General features: G+C 44.1%; 1 protein-coding gene across 3 annotated transcripts in view; it reads left to right on the forward strand.

Annotated features, from left to right (window-relative positions):
- Positions 1 to 26,458, forward strand: part of bru3 (bruno 3) — a 537,074-nt gene that overhangs the window by 239,691 nt on the left and 270,925 nt on the right. The window contains exon 6 of one of the 3 annotated variants that reach the window (XM_069134114.1): positions 22,404 to 22,452. The exons of the other annotated variants lie outside the window; for them this stretch is intronic. The gene's annotated coding sequence lies outside the window, so the exon portion shown is untranslated. The remainder of the gene's footprint in view (positions 1 to 22,403; positions 22,453 to 26,458) is intronic. 3 annotated transcript variants of the gene reach the window in all.

Genomic DNA, 26,458 nt, shown 5'->3' on the forward strand with positions numbered 1-26,458 from the left:
AGCGTCAAGTGCTTCATCCCTCTCGGAGATATGCCGTCTGTCTCCTTTCCTCTAATTATCCCTTATCTATATCTCGGCCCATTTAGTTTGCAATGACGTTATCTCGCTCCTTCGGACGAAGTAGACGCCTTGGCTATCTTATTACTCAAAGTGTCGGGTGTACTGCTGACGCTGTACAGCCTAGCCCTCTGTGCTGGGAATCTGTCAAAGGACGCTGCAGTGTTGCCACCACCCCCTCTGATCCCCCTAACCCCTTCTCTTGAGCCTGTATAAGTATACCCATGTCGTGTTTTTACCACTCTCTCGTGATTCGGCGGCGTAAAACAAAAGAGTTTGAACCGGTGCTCGTTTGAACTCTGGCAGCTTTTCACGTAGCTGAGAAAGGAACTTTGGTAGAACTGCGCTTTCCTCCCGATGGATGAACGTTAAGAATGAAGGAAGTTCGAAAAGAAAAATAAAGAAAAAAATGAGAACAGGTGGAGGAAAAGGGATACAAGGGTGGATGTAAAAATTGAGCATATAAACTACGAAGACGCGGCGGGCCACCTTGGCTCTCGTACTCCTCGCTGTCGCCCTCGTAAGGGTATAGCCTCCGGGGAGAGACCCGTGCAGCTAATGGTCTCGGAGCGACTATCCGAGACTATACGGAAACTCCGTTATTTGCGGTGAGCTTTCCTCCCGCCGTAGCTTACTACCACACTATACTAGGCCCACGTGTCGAATAAATAAAACTTGCATTAAGTATTCGAGAATCCTGGAGGACTTCGCAACGATTTGGGACGGTCTGTGACTAGCTGTCGACGACTTTCCTTCGAACCCCACGGAGCGATTCAAAATTTGTCTTCCACTCTATCCCTCTTCTCTTTCGTTGTCGTTGTCATAGTTTTCAACTACACGTCGACGGCGTTGTATCGTGCGTTGGTAAACTACTCGGGATGCTTGCGTGATTTCTCAGTGTCTGAACAAGGAAAACCTCCGCCAGGGGTGAGCATATTTTGTACCTTGGCGTTAGTCCTAGGGAAGAGAACAGTTTGCATTCCATTCCTCTGACGTCTGACGGGGTATGTTTCTGGTATGCCTATTACGTTTTTACCCTCCGAATTCTATTATCTTTCACTGGAATGAACGGCTTGCTAGATCGAAAAATTTTAGTCAAATTAATGGGACGCTAATGCTGGACATAGTTCAGGGGTAACGGAGCACGACGGAATAGTAGGGTCCTATTTTTCAACCGCGTTCTCATCTCACGCTGTACGAACTTGCCCGCCTTCTCTCGCGAAGATTGACTCTTTTTCGTCAAACTGAACCTGAGGTTTACCCGGAGATTTGACCTCGGTGTCACACGACGAACGGAGATTTACCCGCTTATTTCATCGAGTACCTTAATTAAATCTGTGAAAACGTTCAAACGCCAAACGGTAGTATGGATCGAAAAATTTACTCGCCGATTTTCCACTTTCCGTGAATTAACAAATGATGGAAGACACCTTGCGATTCCTTCCACCTCTCGGGTGACTTTCTATGGCGGAAAGGTTCCACGACGAGTTATGAATCGCTTATACGTGGTCTATTAATATAGCTGGGAACGGGGGCGTTGAAATCATGTGAGGCCAAACAAGGAGTGAAGCATGTGGTGAAAGGGTACAATAGCAGCGCTGCCCTCTTCGAAGGCATGACAGTCCCGTATAAACAGCCACGTACGTATCGCGTGACCCTGCATCTCATTGTCACAGAAGTTCCGAGAAAGAGTTCAGGAGGAATTACACCGCGCACACGCACGCGCGATTTGCGTTTTCCGTCTCAACGCGCTTTTGCAGACCCGTATTACAGATCGCTCGGTGCCTGTTGGTGTTGGTATCGCCCATGGTGGATAAGCACGCCCAAGTGTGTCAAAGATACTTGTTTATCTTTCACCCCTTGCCATCGCGACATTGGGGCGCACGTCTTCCTCGCATAGGAGTAAGCGTAACGTCAAGATGCGGCGGGGATATGCAGCGCAGTTTTCAACGCTGACTGCGTCATGCGCCAGGTCGTCGCCATGTCCTTCCACCGATCGTATCTCTTGCTGTTCATCCGCGTACCGATCTTAGGTAAGTGCTAGGAGCGGTGCGTCCTGAATGTTGTGTACTGCAATATCGATATGTCAATACACCGTTCGAGGAAAGCCAGGGTGTATGGAGAGAGTGGAATCCGGGATAGGGGAGGATCACGGGTGCACCCGGGCTCCCGGAGATATGAACTTTCTCGGATGCAATAAAGTGACAATCATTGCGTGGCGTTGGTTGTACGGTTGACGTTCCTCTCCCCGTTATCGTTCTCTCACCTATATCTGTATATCTGCCGCTTGTTTTATAGTTTCTTGCATCGGTTTTCGCCTCGGCGCCTCGCCTCGTTTCATTCGATGAAATTCAATTCCTTCGATTTTGTTTCACCCACGACTGCAGGGCGCGCCTTGACGGGATGAGGGAGCCGGCTATTCGTCCTTGCGGGGATTCAACCCCGTGGCCAAAGGCACATTGTAGATTATCCCAATGTGGTGGTAGAAGGACCTGGAGACCAACTTGACGCGAAGTGGAAGCGGTTGAACGTGCGCCCAGCTAGCGAGTACACATATCTCCGAAGTTACTTGCAACCAGCCAGGAATTAACTTAACGTAATAAAATCGAACTGTTGGCTGATTAGTAGGAAGGAGGCTGCTGCGATGGCACACGGTGTTTGGAAACGTTATCATCGCCACTTGCTCTCCATTTAATTTTGTTTCTACAATATTCGGGGGAGAAAAACTCTCGTCCTACGCCCCCGTCCTCCATCCTTACGAGAACTTCGGTTAAACTTCCTTCTCGGTAACCTCCTCTTCGGTCGCACACAATATTACACCCTGTACCATCAGTGTTGTACGCGTGTAAATATATATTATATATACGTAGGCGAATTCTCGCGTTAACGTGTCGTGCCGGCTTCTATCTCCCATCCACCTTTAGGATCGAGGCACGCCCCTTGTATTTTTCAGGAATTTTATATCGCCTTCTATATCGCCGGCAAGTCAAATTGGATAGAACTAAGCTCAGCGTTCTTTCTTTATGGCACGTTGCTGTCTTTCCGTGTGTGTATGTGTGTCGGCGCAAACGACGTTTGCCGCTTAGCGCACGCTTCGCGATATCCGCGCAAATACGACTTTGGCGAATAGATACACAGGTACTATTTTCCGTAGGATTTCTAATCTATACAACCCTTCTCCCGACGGATAAGCCAACCGCACACGTGGCGTAAGCAGTCCAGTTTTTACTGTTCTTTGGGTAGGTAGCGCTATCCGTGGCGTAAGTGATACGGCTTTTTTTGCTTCACTCGTATACATCAGGTACTGTGGTACTGACTATCTTGGCACCGGATTCAGTAATACAAGCAAACATGCGACAAGAACGGCACGGAGACGACGAACACGAACCGCGTGCGATAGACTAACAAAAGTCAGGAAGTCACGACTGCGATATCTTGAAGTCGGGGAATTAGGTATCGGAACGCATTCAATGCATGCGGTGATTAGAGCGCAATTGGAAAACCGAAATCTCATTATTGCTTTTCAAAAAATTATTTTATTACCTACACATGAGACAAATGAACGTGTATAACTCAATACGGAATCTCAATATTTGCAAATATCACGATTACGAACTTTGCATACCATGGAGTAAAGCGGCACCAGACATAAGCGGCGGCCCTTTGATTGGAGTTTGAACGTAGATCGTTCAAGTACGGATTTCCTTTAAACTTTGAACGAGAGATCAAGTACTGCAGTTTTATTCTATTTCTACTCTTTGCTATATTGTACCTTATACCCTGTACGCTGTACCCATTTGTCTGTATAAAACGCCACGCCGATTTGTTCTTGTTGGTAGAAAGTTTTCTCTTGTTGTAGTTGATCGAGCCTGAGAAGCGGTCTATGCATGAATATTTATGGTAATTGCCTCGGAGAGTAATATCGGAGCCGTTCATCCGTATATTACTTACATAATTTTAATATTCGCATTTCGTTATCGATCAAGCTTATGCTTGTCGTGAATACCTGTAAAATGGTTAAGAGATAAGGTATTTCATTTATTTATGATATAAAACCAGTTTATTCCAGCGTCTCCGTTAAAAAAAGGCATGTTTTTTCTTCATCTCATAAATACATGCATGTGTATATATACAGCAAACACAGTGTATCTAACAGAAACCCTGAGTTATAAAGCTAGTTTCGTTAGATATCGTCAAAGTAACTGTGTTATTTATTTTATTCAAAGGTATGGAAAAATGTATCCGCGGTCGGTCCTCAAACAGCTATCAAATGGTGTGAGTGAATACAGATACAACAAATTTTGTGGAATTAAATGTATAAGGAAAGATGTCAAATACAACGAAATATGCTTTGATGCAAATTTTTAATGCCTGCATTTTTTAACCATAGTCCTATGTCTCTAAAAAATCAGTTCATCACCTGTTATATAATGCACAAGAGTAACGACCATCGAAATAATCGATGTTTATCGCGGCTGGTTGAATAGCGGTTTCGATGATGCGCAAAAATAAAATATCAAAGCCTTGGCGAATATCTGTACCAGTATACCTGTATGTAACCCTGCACCCTTGTAACTCTCGTACATAGACACATGCGAATTCGAGCACTCTGCGGAATAGACAGCGAGTGCACTGGTTGACCGCAAAACCGCGTTCATTCACCCGGAGGAAAACTAATATTCGATGATTATCAATTCAAAACTCAGCCTGCGGCACGGATTTGCGTTGGTTCCTACTGGTTGCGTATCAAGTTTTCTTTTTTACAATCCCCTTTTGGAATATAATATTCGTCCATTTTACATTTTTCTCGTCAAATGTGGAGTAAACGGCCTTTGAAGAGGTAGAGATACATGAAACCTGATACCGTATAGAACAGACCCGCGTATCGGTAACGCCATGGCTAACAGCCGTGAGATCAAATAACGTTCAAGTAGGTTTAAAGGATCCTGGCCAGGTTTTCAATCCCATTGTGCTGATAATATACACATGTTGTCACTGTGCGCTGAAGTTCACGTTTCAAAAAAATTACAAACATCGGGATAAGCTTCGAGTAATGAACCACTGTAATGTACCACGGAGATACTTTTTCCATATCCACATTATGTGTCCGTCGCATATGTTGATGCACAAACACTGAGCATTGCGTGGTGATCCATAAATCACGGCTGCACTGACAGACTATAACTCTGTAATATAGTTTGCGAACGCATACTTGAAGCTTACAAGGCTTTTCGTTAAACAATAAGAGAAAACGGAATTGTCTGTCGTTGAAATATAGTCCAGGATTCCGGAGAGACCCTGGTAAAACAGTGATACAACCCCTGGGAGCGAACTTTCCGAAACTGTTTCATGCCTTCGTCTTATATTAGACAAACGATCTACGTAATACCCGTTCGCGACAATTTTGAAACTTTGTCTCCGGTGTCAGTTCAGTACTCAGAGGCTTTCAATAACTTACACGGAGAAATATGATACCGATGGAAGAAATTACTCATCCAAAAATAATACTCGCGCTTACGGTGGAATACTGATAAAACAGAGATTATGATTATTGTTGGCCGACGAAGATTTATGCATATTACGATGAAACGAAGAGTTTAATACTCCGGGAAAGGATGTCGGAATGTGATAATTTCAACATCTAGTAAATAAATAAAGCTTACTCCAGCTCCAAATACATTCATATACGCAAATATAATTTTCATTCCCCCCGAACCGTCTGCTTAAACTTGAAGACGCGGAAAGAAATCGTTTCGTAATTGCAAACTCGAATTTGACGAGGCAATATAAAGACTTTTAATTAGCGCGAACCCCTGCTCACGAACCAACCCACCTCAATCTTGAGGGTGAAATTCGTTGCCGGGAATTTCAACTGGTTTTTCACCGTGCTGAAACCGGAGTGGCAATTTGAATTACTCTCGCTTTACGAAAAATTTAGACGGTATCTCAAACGAACTGTAATCAGAGGTTCTTGATGAGTGACCAGTGGAACGGTTCTGATAATTGTGCGAACGTGAGATCTAGAGAATGTTCCATTCGTTATTGGAACAACAATGAACAGATAACAGAATAGAAAGTGAGTTTTGATCAAATTTCACTCCGTATTAGGTTGATTTTTTCTATATACCGATATGAAAAGAATATGTGTTTCATTGCGCATTTAGTACACATATTATTGAGCTTTAAGGACCTACGTGTGAACATCTGAGGCCACTTGTTTTCTGTCATATGAAAAATCTTCAGTTTTCGACTTATCGTTCATGATATTGGCTTAAAATTAGCTAGTTTAGCAAGGACCGCAGAGTCTTTTTTCCCCAAAAATCATAAATTGACCATACATGGTTCCCTGCTCTTTCTCCAATCATTCGTTGCCTTTGCCACTCGGAATGTCAAAACCGTTGTTACCTTTCCCTTAGCTTAATCCTTTAACCTGTTACATAGATCACAAACAATTCGTTGTTATTTTTCAATCCGTATTTTATCGATCGAGGTACAATTTGCAGTACTTACACGTGAATAATTATATATGTTTGCATGGTAAAAAAGGAAATTGGTGAATAACATAATTATTAGACTGAAAATTGCATGCTGGAAATGATTTCAAACTCACCTTTACGTTTCATTCTCATTTTGTTTATTGCATCAAGGGCAATTAAAAACTAATGGGTGCTCCGATATATCCAGATCAGTTTATGCCAGCTAACTAAATTTTAATTCGGTAAACAGAATATACGAATGTATGTATTTGTAAATCCACGTACAGTTCTGATCGCAAAATATAAGCTCGATTCAATGAATTTCAGCAGGCATGCCGGAACAAACAAATAACGCACAAGCCGTCTGACTCTGTCCCTCGATATTTTCAAATAATAAATATCCGGGTAATTGAAACTATATAAACACTGATATAAAAACCATTTTCCTCGTTGATAACCATTCCCCCCTTCCATCATATGTATGTATGATGTACATCATAAATTATTATACATGGACGAAACAGCAAATACTGCGATATTCCGAAGTTTTGAAAAAAACTTGCCTGATAATTCAAAATAGAAATTAGTGGAGCTTTTTTCACCAATCTGATTTCACGTAAGGAACTTTTATCAACAAGCATTGTATGAAAAATTCTTTCAAAATGAATTCTCTTAGTTTTGAAAATTCAGATTGAAACCACCCCTTAGCACAAAGCGATACTGATCAGCTCTGCATTTTAATTCTTCAAGTTGTTACGCTGTCACTGCATTGTGATTAGCTGTGATTCTTCTGTACAACATACCACAAAACGACTCGCTGACCTTTGCACGCTTTCTGCATGTGCCTTACCATTTTCGTTTAAGCATTGTAACATTCAAAACGAATTAGTTGTTTACATATTTATCTCGAATTTCTGCCATACTTAAAGTTTACTTCAAGTGACAAAAGATTGATCCAAGCTTAGTAGTTTGTCAGATGTGTGAGATGTTCCGTATGTTTACGTGCAAGCGTATATTTTGTGCTCAATACGGTGAAATACCAACTAATCTTGAGATTGGATGATTTCTGTCTCGGGAAATATATGTATATCAGGTGCGTGATAGGCGATAATTTCTGTGTTGAAGATAAGGACGCACATGAGATGTTTTCGAAGGAGCATAACATTACGGGCAGTCGGGGTTTCGGTGTCGGTGGCGTTGCTGCTAGATATCGAAACTTAATTAGAGAGATCTCGGTTTATTAGTCGAAGTATGCGACTAGGGAGTAGTTATGGCGGAGGTGGGTTTGGCCCAGGATGAGTCGAGGGTGAACCGTGGGTGAACTCGAGCCAAAGTGGATGGGGGCAAAAAGGAGGGGAGATGCGGGGGTTGAAAAGGGAATTCGAAATTCTAACTAGAGACACTTGGTGGAGAGAAGTTTGCCAAGGAGGTGTTTACGTGAAGTTGCCCTACCAGCCTCTCAGCCACCGGGAGCATCGAGGCGCTAGGCCTCAGGGCGCTGTTAAACAACCCCTAAATGTTGTCACTGTATTAAAATAGTGAGTAGCTGATTGTAACTACCAGCCCAAGTTTCCGCGGATTATAGATGTGGGCCCAAACTCTGAAAGAATGTACATTTTCCTGACGTTTCAATCAGGAAACACACGAGTTTGGTTGCTCGTTGAAGGCAGACGGTGAATCGTACTCCGTTAGACGTTAAGAAATATACGAATCTTAAATTCTAATTGGAATGAATCCCGCAGAAGCGACGTTCCCTTTACTGCCGATCGATTCCAGTAATTAATTATCAAAAGTAATAAATTCCTGGAAGGGCAGCGGGGCTTGAGATAATAGTGGGTATAAGGCACTGCTACTGCTACCTTTCTCCATCTATTTATATCTTTCTCTCTCTCTCTCTCTCTCTCTTTCTCTCTCTCTCTCTATCTCCTCCTTGAATAATCTGCATGCTTTTCTTCCCCTTGGCTATGTCGCGGTAAGGAATCCTCTTATTAAATCGTTATTTATTGCTGTAAATTCGTAATTTCTCTCGGTGCGAATAATTGAATCGAATTGCGAACTGGTATAAATGGAAATTAGTCGAATGCATACAACTATACAACTCAACAAATTCATCAAAAATTCCTAATCAAAGAAATGGGTATCGATCCAACCGAATGAAAGTGCATCGTGGGACTCTCGGATAACCGTCAGAGGCGAGGATAGGACGTTGAATGCCACGATCAAAATAAAAACCACCCCCTCATCCCCGATTGCATCGAATACGTCGAGGGAGATCAAGGGGTGGAATATACAGACCAACGGCCACGTTCACGTCGTCCCGTTCTTCGCATGTAGCATACATTTATCTTACTTGAAAGGCGTCTGGTTCAATCCACGATTTCAAGAAGAGGTTCCGGTATCCAGTGTGAAAAACTTACCCAGTGATTTTAATACGTCAGGAGCATGGATAAGATTTTCCTGAATAGTATAGAAAGAAAAGTAAGGGATGTGCGAAGAAGCGACATAAAATCAAGAGGATCGTACCTCAAATTGAATACACGCTTATCGATGCTCCCTCTATGTCTATTAGGATCTGAATCAAAGACGTTACGCGTATCCAGAGGAAGAACGGTATTCTTGAGAGAGAATAAAGCCGACTGGCAGCAAAAGGGGATTGGATCGCTGTGAGCTGTATCTCGCAGAATCTCGCCGGAAATTGTGAGCAGAATGATAGTTCAGCGATCGGATATTCTTCAATGTTTTTGTAACCATCCAGCTTCCGTAGCTTACAGCAAAAAATTTAAACAATAACTCGCTCAATGCGTTGTTTGGTTTACCCTGAGGAGATCACTTTTGCATACCGCTGGAAACATTTGTGCGAGTATGATTGCTCTCACATCCGGTACGAATATCGGATTACGGTAATAAGAAAGAGATACATGATTCAACTGTTCAACTAAAATCATCCACTTCTTCGGACTTCATATAAAACGAGTTCGCATGGAATAAATGATGAGCTGAGCGTCAAAGACGTCGGAATCGGAACGTCGATTTTGTATCGAAATTTTTTTATTTTAATTTTTTTGCCAAGTCTCCGAATCTCACCCTCACCGGGAGCTTCCATCGATTTTCCCAGCAATAACTCAATCCCCTTTTGGAGAAATGTTAACGCTAATTGCCCCCTTTAATCTTCCCGCTAACACCGAGGTAAAAGTGGAGGATTATAAGCGAGTGTTGAGCGTCATTTGACGCTATCCCTGACCCCAGAGTCCACTTGTTTCGTCAAAACACCCTTTTACAACTTGCCGCGAGGTTTTGATGAAACACTTCTTTTCACAGGAGATAACCGCTCGCTTTTCACTGATGGCAGGTATACAACGTCTATTACTGTTATATGCTATGTGGGAATATCATACTCAGGCCAAAATTCGTCCATTTGATTTGACGTCTTCCCGTCTTCAACAGTCGTCACTTTGTCAACTGTATTATAGGTGGCATATCAAAGAAAGTATTACGAGTTCTATTCATGCTCTTTATAGAAGCGATAGAGTCTGGTCTAGTTCGTGAAATCCGTGGTGGCACAGTTCAACGTTCGTACTCACTTTCTTCGTCGAAAAGGATCATTGGAGATGGTAGACGCAAGTCTACGCCGTGACACTGTGCATTAATGAATCGGCTTTTGCCGGAAATTGTTCTGATCCGTCACAGAAAGGAACAGAGGGTGGAGAGGGATGGGCACGAGAGGAACGAAACTACCGATTGGAGAAGATAGTGAATGTTGTAACTCAGGTAGTGGACGACCGGCAGAGAGAAGGACACAAAAAAATACTTCGTGCATAATGATAAAGATCCTGCGTAGTGTGTACATCGTGGAAAAGTTTGGTATAATGGAAACTTGACATCATGATGCTGCAGAGTATAAATTTACATTAGGTACGTCGTACACGAAGAGGTATTTTTCACTTAACTCAGAAATGGAATAATATCCCACATGCGAACTTACTAAAGTATGGAGGTCGCTGGCATAATGCAAATCGTATTACCCCCTTTCATATGTGTTGAAAATATCATGTACGAGAATATAAATCAACATCTGCTCTCCTTTTGGGAAGGAGTTCGGGTAAAACGGAAGCATTCACTCGTTTGAATTGAAGACATCTATATTGGCGTAACTGCGAAGAGCGTGGAAAATCCGAACGAGACGAGTCCAATTGAAAAGTTGTAACTACACCGTACTCTATTCTACTTCTCGACATGCTCGCTTGCAGTTGAAAATCTTTTGAATAAGTGCTTCCTGATTTTACCCTTTTATTGTTACTTTCTTTTTCCTTGCAGTAAAAACCATGCCATGAATAGAGCAAAGTTCTTCTACGCCGATGCGAGAACGATATTCGAAGGACTGACTGAAACGTGACGAACACATTCAAAATTCACTGTACGCTGACTCGATACAAGAACCGCGAAAAAATGTCAACTCCAAAGCTAGTCCGGTGTGCGCATACAGTATCGATATGTATGCCCATAGTTTGGAGGACATCAAAGCGACTGTCAAATCCCCATTGCAATTTCGATTTGGTGGGTTCTGTGTGTACCAGTCGGCGGTTCCTTTGTTACCTGCAGCCCATTGACGCCACGCTCCTGCGAACCCTCGGCTTGACCATCTGAGGTCCAGTGGTCCGAGTTACTCGAAAGAGGTGAAAGTAAGACTCGTCGATTCTGCGGGAAGTGGAGAGTTCGGCCAAGTCTCTCGAGCAGAGGTTGCAGGCGCGGTTAGTCTCGGTAGTCTGGTTCTGGTTCGCACTGGCTCTGACCACATCAAAGTAGGTGTTGGCCTTGCTTTGAGCACAAAACGCTCGGTGCCCTGCCTAGCTTTGTGACACCGCAGCCAATATACTCCATCCGTTATTACCTAGCCCCCATTCAATATCCTTAATTAAATTCGGAAGCTTATTCACTGAGGTTAATTAGAGTTTCGTTCTGCTGCCGGACCGCGTCTCATTGATGTCACTAAATAAGCTCGCGAGCTCTGGATTACTTAGTGGATGATTGCTACTCCCGGTGCGAAACGTAGGCTTTCAGATTATCCAAAGCCATAATCATTTTTCCTCTCGTGGTAACATGTATAAAGTGAAAGTACATTCATAGCAACTATAACGAAACGACTTATTGATATTTTATGAAAAAGCAAATAAATAAAAAAAAAAACAACACGTCAGCACCAATGAACGGTGAGTTTGATCCAAGCTTTCGGCATTCAAACAAATGTTTCCGGTCGTCTCCTGATTTTGATTTACTCTAAAGCGTGAGACGAACTGGGTTGCATGATTACGGCTGATTGTGGAATTGATTGAGAAATGATGAAAGTTCGTCTATTATTGGAGAGCAAATTGTAACATCGATCCGTCCAGCTAATCCAAAACGAAAAGTCTCGAGGCGTTACCATATTCACTTTCTGCGCAGCATGAGAACGAGCTGAAGACTGGATTCCTTAATCGAACAGATGAGATCTGGTCGTTGAGTAATTTCCTTTCCCCTGCACAGTTTTGCACTCGTTTTTCTCAAAATCCCAATTACCTATACCCGCCGGTGGGGAATAGATGAAAGACGAGAGGGAGGTTGAAGTGAGGGGGGATAGTGATGGCGAGAGAAGGAACAGAGGCTGCGTTACATTTCCTCCTAGGATTACCGGATGCCTGCTCGTCGCTTTGTCTCTGGTTCCTGCTTCCTAGGACGAGGAGTGTTCGCCTGAGATTTGAAGGAGGAAATGAACTGGCGGTATCAACAACCTTCCTAATGACGGGGCCGTCGCGTCTGACTCTATCTTCGAAGCTCATTCCTTCTGCCGTTCTCAAACAATAGTCTTACTTGAAGCCGCGAGAGCCCGTCGCATCTAATGATAGTTTGGACAGGTTGCTAAATGAGATGCTTTACGTTTCAAAAATTCTACATTCGCTCTTGATCCCTGATGCGAAAACGTACAATTACAGTTCTGCTGGTTGTTCAAAGACTCATTTGTAGATTTTCACCCAGTACCTTATTGCTAGGCACCGAGCGTTGGTACGCTACAGCTTATCTTCAGAAAACTTTCGATACTACGTGAATTCAAAAGTGCAATATCATAGAATGGCTAGGGGACAAACAAGGCAATCGCGTGAATAGTAATCGCCTTTGAGTGGGACTTAACCTTCTTCGTTGAATCGTAGATGCAGTTGCTAACACGTAGAAAAACGTACGCGATGGTTCGCTACTAAGCCGTTTAACAAAACTCGGTCTACATTTGCGAGAACATCTACAGCCAGTTTTCCGCCAGGCATTATAAGTGCACTTGAAAATAAAGCTTCGCATTAGGTTCCATTTCGATGGAACCGAGATGATACTCCTGTCAGGAAACGTGCACCTGTACGTGCCCTCTTGTTCGTGTAAGGCAAGCCGCTTAAATTCACGGTGGCTCAGCAAGCTCCTGCAGTCGAATACAGCAGTTTAGAGCTCGACCATCCTGATAATCTGTAATCCCATGATTGTTCCTGGGTGGAAATCACACACAAAGAAAGACTTGTTGTACTACGGCTTCCAGCTAAATAATTGCTTGGCTGAAGACATATGGTTTGGCATGGCAGACTACGAATTCGACAACGTTGATGATAACGCCGACTAACGTCCGAGTCGACGACGGCGGCATACTGGGTATAATAATAAATGTGCGAAGGAGTTTGGTCTTTAGTACCTATATGAATTTTCTCTCGTTTGTTCAGCGAGATTCACCGAGCGTGTATACCTATAGTAACGTGCCAAACTTTGTTCGTTTCCGAGGCAAAGCTCCGAGCACGAAAACCTCATTTCATTTTCATACGCCGGTTGACACTTTTGTGTACACCGAGTTTTACCCTCCCACACGGCACGTTGTATATCTGCACACATATCACGCAGAACCGAATGCCATTCGATTCGACTAAAAGCAGGATCAAAATACCGAGCTGTGTCAGCTGGGTTTCCTATTACGCGACATTGCCAATTAGTCGAATGTTATACGAAACTTTCGGCAATGTTTGTATGGTATACCTTTCTGCGCGGCGAAGCAATCGATTATTATTGTACAACGGTAGCGTAACGAAGGTGGAAAGGTGAATTGCAGCGGCTCAGTCGTGTTCAACCCGAGGGAAAAATCAGGTAAAAAAAAAATCCCATTGTTTCTCTGATGAAAGTAGTGAGGTTTTTTATAAAATAACTAATACACCGCGGTATATAACCTGCATCAGATGATCAAAATTCCAGGAATTTTTGCGAAGTAACAGATTGAACGAAGTTTCCGAGAGGGAGATATGCTCAAATAGAAAAATAATCTCAACAGTGAGATAAAAGAAAATGAAAAAAACCTCAGTATGGTACAGCAGACGTAAAACAGGGGCTGCTTTGAATGGCGGGTACTTACTTAGGCAAATGTCTGCAATTCGGATTAAGTATTTGTTCTAAAAGCTAGGGGGGGAAAGCAGTAAAGGCCACCTCTCTCCGGGAGGCGATAGGGTAGAGCTCGTCAGAATTTTGTTACCTTCGCCCTAGCGGAGCGACGGAAATGCCGGTGGACCGCGCGCTTCCGAGTCTAATAGAATACGTACCTGGGATAAGAGATTATTGCTAAAGACACAGGGTAAGTGGGTGGCCTTCAAATACAATGGTTCGAATGTTTTCAGGCAAGCTAATCAGACTTGAACGACCGTTTTACCACAGAGCTTTCGTCGATTCGTAAGAACATTAGCGAGAATATTGTGAACACTATACTACTCAGCTTATCGAGTTTCCGCTTCCACGCATGTGCTGGGAAGGCTTATTATATTTATTCGATAGCCGATATAGTGCTCGCGGGCCATTGCAGTTTACGAACTGAGAATAAACTTGGCAGTAGTGCCTATAACTATCCCGCATCGATGGATATACCGAATAATAGAATTACCTTGTGCTTTCAACGAGATTAACAATCGATGCTTCACTCTTTGTACTTCCTGGCGCAAGACGTTCGCGCAAACAACGCCAGCCAGGCCTCCACCTTAACGTTTTCCAAGTGGGACCAGTACATTTGTCAATTAAGAATCGTTCCAGCACGGTTTTGACGAAAAGAGAACAAAGTTCGTTTTGGGAAAGAATTTGAGGAAGTGAACGGTATTAAATACATCCGAATATAGATCATCCGATGATCGGGGTAGCAGACGACCTACGGCAATACAAAAGCAATACGGCGAAAATCTCATATAAAGCACTCTGACGAAACTCAGATTGCAAGATCGTAAGTCTGTACCCACTCCTTGCCTTTTATTAGATCATACATCGCTTCCAATTTGATTGCTTGAAATCTGATCTCAGCCGGTGGCCGCGGGTGGGGGTGGACGGATATATACGGCGCAGTAGAATCAAGCGCGTAGAGGGTCGCTGAAGGAAAGGCACGAGCTATCAGTGCTCTCGTCTCTTCCTCGAGTTCTTTTCAAACTACGCAATTTCTCGAGGTTTTTCTTTGCCGACAACTTGACGAGAACATGAGAATTCGTGTTCGAAGTTTTGAGCGAAACTTTACGAATTCTGATCATTCTCCTGCCAATGAGAAATGAGCCCAAAAAAATAGAGTAAATAAAGAAGAACGAGAACGAGTAACGGAGAAAAAAAGTAAGAAGAAAAAAGTCGAACCATCATGTTCGCGAAGCGAAGTATGACTTTGATTAGCTTGGCCGAATCGTTATCAAAGCATCCGCATCCGTGTATACTAAGAATCCATTTTTACGATGATAGGGAAAGTTTGTCGAAAATCAAGTTGATTGCATGCATCTTGAGTAGACTATACATATATAATATAATGTATCAAAGTATACGCAGACCCCCTTTCGACGCCGGAATAACTTACCTCCCTTTCGTGGAATTAAATGTAACTCGAACATGAGATAAGAATCTGTCAGATTTTCACGAGGAGACATCAATGAGAAGGATCGGCAAATCACGAAGCAAGTTGTTGCTTCTCCCTGACGGTCGTGTTTCACCCGTTTCGAGGCACAGAATTTCCTCCAGTCATCACCCTGCTCGCGGTAAGCTTGAGCCGTGGTTAGAAAAGTGCTGAAATAGGCGTCACTCCCTTCAGTCCCTCTTCTCCTTGGTCCCCTTTTCGCCCTTTCGTACCTTCTCGCAGCCGGCCAGCGAGGGGAAATAAAATTTTTCTCTTTGAAAGTGACCGCACCGGAATAGCGGTTCCAGTTACCGCAAACACTTTCGCCCGCTATCAATCGGCTTTTCCCCCTTCACTCCTCTCGGCTCAATCGTCGGCCGTCGTCGTCCCGTCTCGGTGCCATCAGGTCCAAGTAAGCCTTTCATACGAAACCGCTTTTACTGCCGCGGGAGCCCACAAAAGTGGGCGGGTATTCCAAATGAAGGCATTTGTAGGGACTTTATGAGATTTCAATGGGTCCTTAATCTAAAAGTGCTGACAAACCCCGCACAAAAGTTTCCTGCGGTGAACAAACACGAAAATAAATTGATGCCCCGGCGAAGCTGATCGAAGTCACGTTCAACCTTACCGTACTTATTAAACCTGCACCAAATTATTGCTGCGTGATGCACTTTTCAATTTTTACCGTACGAGCAGGCGATAACGCATATTTTCCGCATGCGGAGCGCCGCGGTTCTCTGCATATCGTGTTTGACGTGGTTTCCATCAATGCACGGTATTTCATGCCTCTCGCCCGGCAAATTAACGGAAGTATGTCGAGTAGCGTAGCAAAGTAACTTCGGTATCAAATAGCTAACAATTTGGATCCTCAGCGTACCCGCTCCGGGAGTTTGGTCATGATAAAACAAATTAAAAAAAAATGTCTGTATTAATCAAAGGCCGCGGTAATACGAGAGGAGAAATTCCAGGGTGAGTGCGGGACGGGGGATCGTGTGTTCCAGCAATAACGGCAAATTTCATTAATTGGACCTAATTGTCGGCATATTTCGCGCGCATATTGTTTCCATCCACGTATCCTGCGCCACGCCGAGGGCTCCGCACGTTCCAAAGCTCGGTTAATTCAGTCTAATTTATTCGCAGTTAGATTGGAGTGCGGCTACGAATTATTCAGAGGTTCAAATTGTTCGCGGTTTCGGTACGGAGTCCGCGAAACGGAGGCACACACGCTCGCCGGCAACAACAGGTACACGATTTCCGGCATTTCCGTACATCGGTGCACCAGCGCGGCATACAGCCACCAAACTCAATTCACACGTAACCGTATTATTATATCCTAAACAGCCAAACTATGAGATTGCGGGGGCGGGCAGGGGGGCAGAAGTGCGGAAGAGCGAAGGTCGCGGGTCTCACGCGGTTAATTTCTAGCATAAAGCTGCATGCTGAATTATTTCCGACCGCAGATTTTACCCTCAGCTCGTGATTAAATCGGCCTCAACAGCCTCGGAAAATTCTAGCTACGCCGGCAACGGCGGCGATTCATAGAAGGCACGCTAATTGATCACCACTTATTTTCAACGCCCTCCGATCGATACTTCAAAGAGCCATTCTGTACGGAGGATTTTAAATTGGCGCGCACCTACGTCCAGGACAAACTGTCTCGCCAAGAGTTGCAACGAACTTACGAATGACACTTGCATTTATCGGAGGCGCGAGGCAGATGCGCCGATAAGAGTTAAACCGTGAAACTAGCCGTTCGACCCAGGCGGTATTTCTTCCTCTCCGACTCCACTGCGGGCAATGGCACGCGGTTATTTGAAAGCGAGTGAACCACGTCGTATCGGATCGATTTTCGACACAGGTTCCAGGATCCTGCAGGGCGTACTTTCGCGTTCCGGTTGGGAACTGCAGCCTTCCTCAAGGCACGTGCTCCGAGGCGCTATTTCAACGCTCCCTTTTCACACCTCCGCATATCTGTGAACAGTGAAATACCCGCGATGCACTATTTCGCACACTCGTGGATCCTCGAAGCTTTCGAGCCTGCGATTTCTCCGCATCTTGAGAGCCGCGTCGCTCGTTTCAATACTCCGCGAAAGCCTCTCCAAGTCAGCCCGGCATGACGCTTCTTGCAAATGTTCGGAGGCCTGGCAGCCTCGATTCCAACCCCCGTAACCAATCATAGCCGGGCGGCAAGGTGCTTCTCCTCTCCTGGTGGATCCGAACTGCACGGAACAACTAAGCGTACTCCGTTAGATTTCCCGGAATTCGGCTTCTGCGGGTTTGCTTCTGAACTTCCTCCACTTTGACTGCAAGGACCGAGCTTGCGAAGCTCCGTACTTCGTCTACTCGCAAAACTGCGAGTACGTATGCACGCTGCAGCCAGCTTCTCTGACTGCTGCACACATGCAGTGTGCCCCGTTTTACTCGACACCTACATCGCGTACCCTCTGGTACGTTTTCCATCAAGTGTATGTATATAACAGTCTGGAGTACCTGAGCTACCGGCGATGTTTCGTAATTAATATAATTATGGAAGATTCCCGCTACACCCGGGCCATGATTCACCGGGTGATGAGTCGGAAAGTATATATACGCAATCAATTTGAGGTGAAACTTTTGTTCGCGAAGCGTAGGATAACCAATTATTCTCTTTCTCTCTCACACCCATCGTCTACGGTATCTAAATATATCTAGTTTCCAATTTCTTCGATGCGCTCTTTAATCTAGATTGTTTTTCAATAACTGAAATTCAAGGAAACGATGGCAAGAGATGATCAATCGATTTCACGAGGTTCGCGTTGCCCGAGATGGAACTCATAAGCAGCTGCGATGTGTAAGGTACCCGAAGTAGATTTTCCGACGCTACCGGCATCAATCAATCTTAAGACGTGCTTTTTCACGTTCTAGTGCGCTCTCTTTGCCGTTGAAAGTTAATCAACGATCGCCCATAATTATAATCTACGCGGATTCAAATTACATCGTAGAAACAAATAGACGAAGAGAGCAGCTAAACAGACACGGTTAAAATTGAGCGGGAGTTCATCTTTAATACCAGGATAAAATTACACTCGCTCCGTGTCCAGCCTTATATTACGAAGTTCATAGTTTCTACTCATATTAAATATTTCGCAGTCCGATCGATTTTTCCCTCTCACTCGCAATAAGTGTCTCTGTACTCTGTATATGGAAGACCTTCTTCCTCGCGCCACCCTTCATCCCTCCGACCATTTCCACACCCCGTCCAACGAGACACGCGAAGGGCGACCTCAGACTTCACTCCCTGCTCCAGCACCCCTGGCAAACGGCCGACCTAGACACGCGACAGGCGCGCCGTCCTCTGTGATGAATGCCGGCAAACTTTGCGCGAAAAGTCGTTTATAACGCGGCGCTATGCTGTTGCCTGTACGACGAACCCACTGTATGGGCTATACGCGAAGGATATACCCAGGGCTCATAACTCCCCCGTGACTCCCGCCCCTCGGCTCCTGCACCGCGAGCATCGTGCCTCTCGGTCTCTGTCTCGTTCGCAGAATGCTGGGTGAAAGTTCCCGGAGATCGGTGGATCTCGGTTCGTTGTTTGTTGCCTGTTGTGAAATTCATCCCCGGAATGAATTTGTCACTTTCGTCGTCGGATGAAAAGTGAGGAGACATTAGGACTCTGCAGACATTTGAAAAACACTCTACCTCCAATTATTGCTGGATCCGAGTGCTGATTTTTTACTGTCTCTGGAAACAAATTAGCCTTTACCATTTCGCATTAAAGGACATGCAAACCTGCGAGTAACTTTTTACCGTCATTTCGAGGGTATCCTCATGTACTCTTGTTCCGGGTTTATCGAGTAAAATTAACTTGCAATCATGCGAAACGATAATTCAACGTAACAGCCGTCAACTTTGCAACTTCAACTTTGTTTCATTTCATTATACATCTGAATTAGGATTTTCTAATTGAATTCCTGCAAGCATTCGATCAGAAATTATTTCGTACCGACACGAAGTACCAAAGCCAGGAGCGCCTGGATAAGTAGAATAGAAATACTGTGATGGTTACTAAAATTCCAAAATATTTCATTACAAACTAGACACCGATCTGACAACGAATTGACAACTTGGTAATATAAAAGTCCACCGCTGGAAGCCAATCACGTAGTTGAACTTGAATATCGTTTTCATCACCCTAATCATCGGAGTTCAAACGTGTCTTTCATATTTGCCGGAGGCCCTTGCTGGCACAGATCAGGTCCAAGAAGACCCGAAGAGTGAACGTAGGCAACAATAGAAACCCATAGCAGACAGCCATTTGAAAGGCAGCGTGTGAAAGATTAAGAGTCAAACCGAGGAAATCCTTTGTCGTCATCTGCCGTTTTCGGTGGCTAGGTTCGTTGGTCCAGAAGACCAAAGCTGCAAAACGGTCAGAAGGTTGGAAAGCTGAAGGTGACAACGAGTGCTGCAAAACCGTCGTACGGGTTTCCAGGGCAGCTTTCCTCTGTGGGCGGAAAAAAAGGGTCCCACGCCCCACGCTGCACCAACTTTCTTCTTCGCCACGTCTCGGTCGACCCCTTTTCCAGCCTGTCATCGTAAACTATGGGGCTGATAAGAAAAGCGGCTTACCGTATTTCTAATTTTCCCGCTCGTTCGGCAAATATTATGCATACACCGTGAATCTATGTCTCCGTGCGTTGTGAAATATTGCCGACCTCGACCGCTGCTCAAACTTCAACTGAGCTGCGGAGAGGAGGAAGAAGCTGAAGCTGATGCTGAAGAAGAGGAACACGAAGGAAAAGAGGAAGGCGAAGAGGAAGAGGAAGAGTGGAGGGCGCGAGGGCCGTATCCGGTGGTGCAGGAGAAAACGGCGAATTTTCTCCTCCCCCCTCCTCCTCCTACTCCTCCTCCGCTCGTATCTTTCGAGAGTGCTGACGCAAGGAAAATCCGGCTATACACTTATCTCGAGATCGTCCCGGAATGGAAAAAGTGTACCGCTCGTAATTGCCCCGCAGTATATATAGCAGCTGTGTAATAACATTCCCGCCTATAGCTGTCCCAGTTTCGCGTCTCGCGTTCTTATCTCGTCCGGTATATAGCGAAATCAATCATTACAGCACGAGAGAAGCAGATCTGACCCTGCTAGTAAGAAAATACAAAAACAAACAACCCAGCAAACCCGCAAGATATATCACTACGGGTGGAGGTGACTCGATTGCAATATTTTTCGATTCGCGGAGGATTGCCGAATTGCAGGGGAGAGGGTGACGGAAGCGGGGATGCCGCGAATACTGGCATCGGACAAACCCCCCTCCCCCTTGTAATTATGAAATGATATGCCCGGAGGGAAAGGCTCCGTGTATCGACGCCAAACGTCGACACGCCGATCGGCCTGCAGCAGGTCCTGTCCGCGGGGGTTGCGGCGACGGCGAACCGACCACAACAACACAAATGCAAATTTACAGTTATTCAATTACTCAATTTCTATCCGCTCTATCAGCCCCGACATTAATCCGATATGGCAATGTCGCAGTTTGCACTGCGTCCCGCGACCCGGTGGTCATCTCTCGAGCTCTGAGGCCGCCCACGGTGCTCCGGAATCGAAACTTGTAATTATCCCATGCGGCCAGGTGTGACGATCGCGGGAGAGGGCCTTGACTCTTCTTCCGACGTGGCGTACGGGCCACCTAATTAGTAAGCCAAACTCAATTACAAAAGCAACGCTCGGCGCGGGAGTCTCCATATTTGATCTATTCCGGCTTGCATGGAGCTCGTTAACTGCTAACAAACATGTACACCGCTAGATATTACTTGTTTTCTAATTAAATTTTACCCGTTGAATTTTCCTCTCTCTCGCTCTCTGTTTTTCAGTTTTTCAGTTTTAGTTTTAGTTCTATTAATTTATGCATAAGCGCGATCTACATTGTCAAAATTTTTATAATTTGTTACGTTATTTTTATTTACTACTTCCGTCTTGTTAACTATTTGCCCCATAGTTAAACTAGGGCATTAATAAATACCAATCAATCAATCAATATCTCTCTTTCTCTCCTACTCTCCCAATCTCATCCTCCACGATCTCGTTTCCGTTTCTTACTCTCACGCGCGCGCACATTTCATGAAACTCGCGTATTACGTGTATATTCCTAGTTCATATCTTATTCTCGTGTAGCAAAGTGCCCACGGTCCTACGCGCACCGTGGCTGATATATATTTTCCAAAACAATATCATTCTACTCATGGCTTATTCCTGCTCATTCAAATATTATATCTTATTTTTGCCAAGGAACAAGCAGTCCAATTTCACACCGGTGTACGTACACTTTTCTTATTTTTTGACATCATCAATTCTTCTTACTTTGTCGCAGTGGCGGGCGAGTTCCTCGACTCGCGGAGCTGGGATGGCTTCATTTATAATCATTTCCTGGGGATATATCTCCCATTTCATACCCGGCTACGGGGACGAGGGGCGAGCGCCCGAACCGTCAGTCCGTCAGTGTCACCCCCTTTTACCCTCTTCTACCCCCCCGCCCCCGCCCCCGTTCCTCTGTGGCAGTCATGCCTGTCAATCTTATACATATATCATTCATTGGCCTCCAGCTATAATTTTTTTATTTTACACGAGCTGCTTGCTGCAGTCAAGTATCTTTTTTTTTTTGAATCAATAATTCAAGGGAAGACGAGCGTAATTGTTTTTCAGCGTTCGTCCGAAATGATTAATGGCATTGAGAATTTCAGGAGCGGAAATTAGGTACACGAAGAGAGAAAAAAAAAAATTATCATTAAATCCATACGCACATTATAATTTTTATTCAAGGAGAAATTTCTTCTTTATTGTGAAAAGCTTGTATTTTTATAATCACACGAATATCCTGTATATGTAACCATCTGCTTTTCATCGCATGTGACAAGATTGAACGAATTTCATAATCGATTCATTGAATTGAATTTACACTGTTCTAATTATTGTGCTCGTTTTCTTTTTCCAGGTAAGTTGCAGCACTGACGAGTACCTTATGTATCACCTTCAGAAATTGGGTATGTAGCTATGATCTCCATTTGACCAGAACTTATAAGGTCATATAGATCATTTCTACCGAAGTTGATAAATCGAGGATGTATCTGTGTAGATCGTACTATAAATTCGAGAGAGAAAAAAATTGGCGGTCATAATCAACAGATCAAACGAACATATCCTAATTTTAAATGAAGTTCGATCTTAATCGTATGAACCGAGTAGTTTAAGAACCAAAGCACAGCAGGATTTGGATCGATTGCCTATCCGAACAACAGCTTCGAGTAGCCGTCGCAGCATATGATAAATTATTATACTAATTCGTTTACATGCATTTATTAACAGGCCGCCAACCGTGACAAGATCTGGATTTTTACTTGACTCTCGATTCACATCATCTCTCGTAAAGACGCACAGTTAGCTTATCTTGTTCCAAATTTGGTCCGAGATTCGGAGCATCCGCATGTTCACCTGTGCAGCGAGCATAAACGAAGAGAAATTTGGGTGTGCCCAAAGCGGTCCGCAGCCCGTGGAACAGTAGCATTCGTTAAATGCACGAGGCTGTTGAGTATCGCGTTGACTTGGAAATCAGCCCCCGGAGACTCGTACCTTGTCACTGTGCTCGAACGCGATTTCCTGTAATCCTTGATGCAGGCACAAATGCGTGCACATTCGCTTTGTGTTCCCGAATCGATTCACTCAAGTGTGTTTGGTGGAGCGAACCGGAGCTAAACGAGCTTGCGGAATTTCGTCCGGGAAATATTATCGAAAAGCCAGCTACTCGGAGATGAAAAATTCGAAGTCTTGATCGTTAAGCCGTGTAGACGAACTTTCGTGCGATTGCACGCGCTGATAAGGTTTTTAGACGCTAATTTAACACCTCGTGGCACTTCTACGATCTGCGATAACGGCTGGCAGGCTTTGAATTTCGAATAACAGGGCGTGCTCGATTTCGGTCCAATTAAAACGGGCGTATAGGCATTTTATCGAATTATTCGTGGATTCTGTTAAGCTCGCAGCAGCGCGTCGAAGCATCGATAATCTTCTTAGCCGGCCGCCCGTGTTCCATCGAATGCGCTATCATTTGGTTCGTAAAATCCCGGGCCAAAGCTCCAAATACAACAGCTTCGCGTCATAAGCACGCAAAATGTGTCTGACTTTGCTTCTGCCAACAAGCGGATTTTGTTCATCGATTTATTAACGAGTGCGGAAAGGCAACTGTTCACCGCAGCTGCCTGCTGCTGATACACTTCACATAGTTACCGATGCTCTTTATTTTTCCAAATAATATCGTAATTTCCAATGTCAATTTAACTGTGTAACACTTCGTATACCTACCGTAGATTCTTATGTTTCAAACGTCGATGAAACACTCTGCAATGAGTCATACATCTCCTGCGTTTCCATATCATTTTTAATACCTCACTTGATGTCTGGACCAGCTTCATCAACTGCCTTGATGAGTAAGTTCTCACCTTTCGACAGTAAAAATGACTAGCCCAAAAATTTGTCCCAAATCGGACCAAATGTTGCAAAACTATTTTCTTGTATACTAAAGTATCATCTTGTACAGAATCAAATCAATTATCAAGCAAGTTTTGGAGCAGTATCGAAACTGATATACTTGAGAAAAATAGCTGAAATTTTATATTTTAATTGAGGTTTTGGTGCAGGCCCAAGTCGATTTATTAAGTCGTCTACCTACCTCTTGCCTTGGTAAATCGTTTTTATTAACTGTTTTTCCGACCTTTTCGAGTCACTCGAATGCGAAAATACCACATGACATGTTATTGTCTCTTGAAAACGATCCATTTCTCGAGATACGCTTATGAGCGTAACTAACAGTTGGTTTCATTTTACGGTTTATAGGCATCGAGCGTATGATTAAAAAATACAGGTAAGTCAAACTCGACGGTTAAATGGAATATGAGCTCAAGAGCTAGTTGTAGAATAGTTTTGAAACACGCAAGGGCTTTGTGGCTAGCAGCTGGGTAGTCATTACCTTCAGTCTCTCGCGGCCCCTTCCGTCAAGGTGCAAACGACCAGCTGCAACGTTCGGACAAAGTCAGAACAAAAAAATACCACCCCCATACGTCTATGAAAATGCGCAGAGTAGAATCGCATAGCGTTGGATGAAATTACTCTTTTCCAAGAAGGTGTATAAACCAGGGACCGCCTCGCGGTGCTTAATTTGACGAGGAGAGAGAGCTAGCCGCGATGTAATATAACTTTTCGTTCTCGGATCGGAACGAGTATTTTTTTTTTTTTTTATGAAGTTCTTGATTGACACCGCTGAAATTCTGCTACCGAGAAAGTTACGCGAGAGAGTAAAGAGCGAGACGGAGCTGTAGGACAGAGTGAGAGAACGATGTGACGTAATCGTGGAATTCACAGCTCCTGAAACATGGTTCAAAGTAAATATATCGGAATGTTTGACACGTGTCGTCCACCGCCAAGGGTCACGCTACGTTACTACAAGGTTGAAGAATTTCCAGTCTTCAAATGTCCTTTGCAGTCGAAGGTATCCATTCCGCCGAATCAATCAATATATGAACTTCCAACATATTTTCGGCGGAAACTCACCTTCCGTTTGATTGAACTTTTTCCACATGTTATTCGCTGGTGAACCGTCTGATCAATCTGTGGATCCTGCGAGACTAACATGGCATATCAGGACACTGTCTATAATTTGGCATTTTTCCCTTAATTTCATGGTCGAGGGCTTCTCTTTCACCGCAAGTCAGCCGAACTTGCGTTCCTCAAACTTGTGATCTTTGGATCCAAGATACCTTATTACCTATGCGAGTCCCTTCGACTACAGGACAGGCGAAGTGGAACTTGGCCCTTGACGTCCTCGTCCCTCGTACCCGATCCTTCGGTTCGCCGACGTCGCTGTCGAGCTCGGGGCTCCTCTCTGTTCTTCTTGTTCTACTTTGCTGTCGAATTTCGTAATGCATGCATGATTGGGCAACTCTCCTAGCGAGTGAGATACCAGCGTGACCAGTCGGCCGTCGGCCAGCGCGTGCTTCTGAGAGTGCATTGCCAGAAATGCTTTAGTTCGGGACTCGAGGGAAATCATGTATGAAGTCCTGCGCTGTACCTTTTGCTCGACCCATCTCCCTTCCATCTCTTTCGCTCTGTTTTATTTTCTACAACCACCGTTGTCACACCCTTGTACGACTTAAGAGTAATTTTATCTCGTCTTTACTTTATTCCAAGTAATACGTCGGTTATCCTCGGAGTGTGAATTATCAAAAGGTTAGGAGTTACATAGGAGAAATAGCCTCGATTACCCGATTGAGACAATGGAAAAATGGTAATTGCATCAAGTTGTATTTGCTCATGGTAAACGACAAGCTTTCTTTTTAGGCTGGAAAAAAAAGTCAATGATGTTTTGACGTCATTTAGATCATTAGCAATGAATGACAGCTATCCGTATAAAATTAAACAGGCAGTCATTTTTTCGCGAAGAAACTCTGTTGCCTGTAGCGTATTGAGTTTCCGTCGGATTACGATGATCGGAATCTTGTTTGCGGATACGAAGCTACGGTCACAATTTTGCTGATGCATTCTGAAATCACAACTCCAAAATTTGCGCTTTTTCACAATTATTTTATGAAAATAATATTTAAAAAAAGTTGAGGAATATTTCGGCAGTTCTCAAGTAATTCCCTTTAAATTCTGTTGACGAGCATCCGAAACTAAACTTCAGAAATAAGTTTGTACCATCCTGCACGCCTGACATTTGTGACTTTCAAAAAAAATGATATTGCCAAGTTTATTAGCGGTTTATTCGGATCTATATTTCTCCGACACGTTAAATTGAACTCATATCAATTTCCCTGAAACTGATTAACAATAAATCTACTCGCTCGTTCTTCTGAAATTCTGTTGAATATGTTGAACCAAGAACCGGCTCGAGCTCATATTCATGATATGAGGAACCGATGAAAATATAAAGTTGAGTAATACGTTTTAAACCCTGAAATCACCGATTCGACAGCAGCTTAGCCAAGTTGTTTTCCTCGA

Source organism: Neodiprion pinetum, chromosome 3, assembly GCF_021155775.2.
Source record: "Neodiprion pinetum isolate iyNeoPine1 chromosome 3, iyNeoPine1.2, whole genome shotgun sequence".
Lineage (NCBI taxonomy): Eukaryota > Metazoa > Arthropoda > Insecta > Hymenoptera > Diprionidae > Neodiprion > Neodiprion pinetum.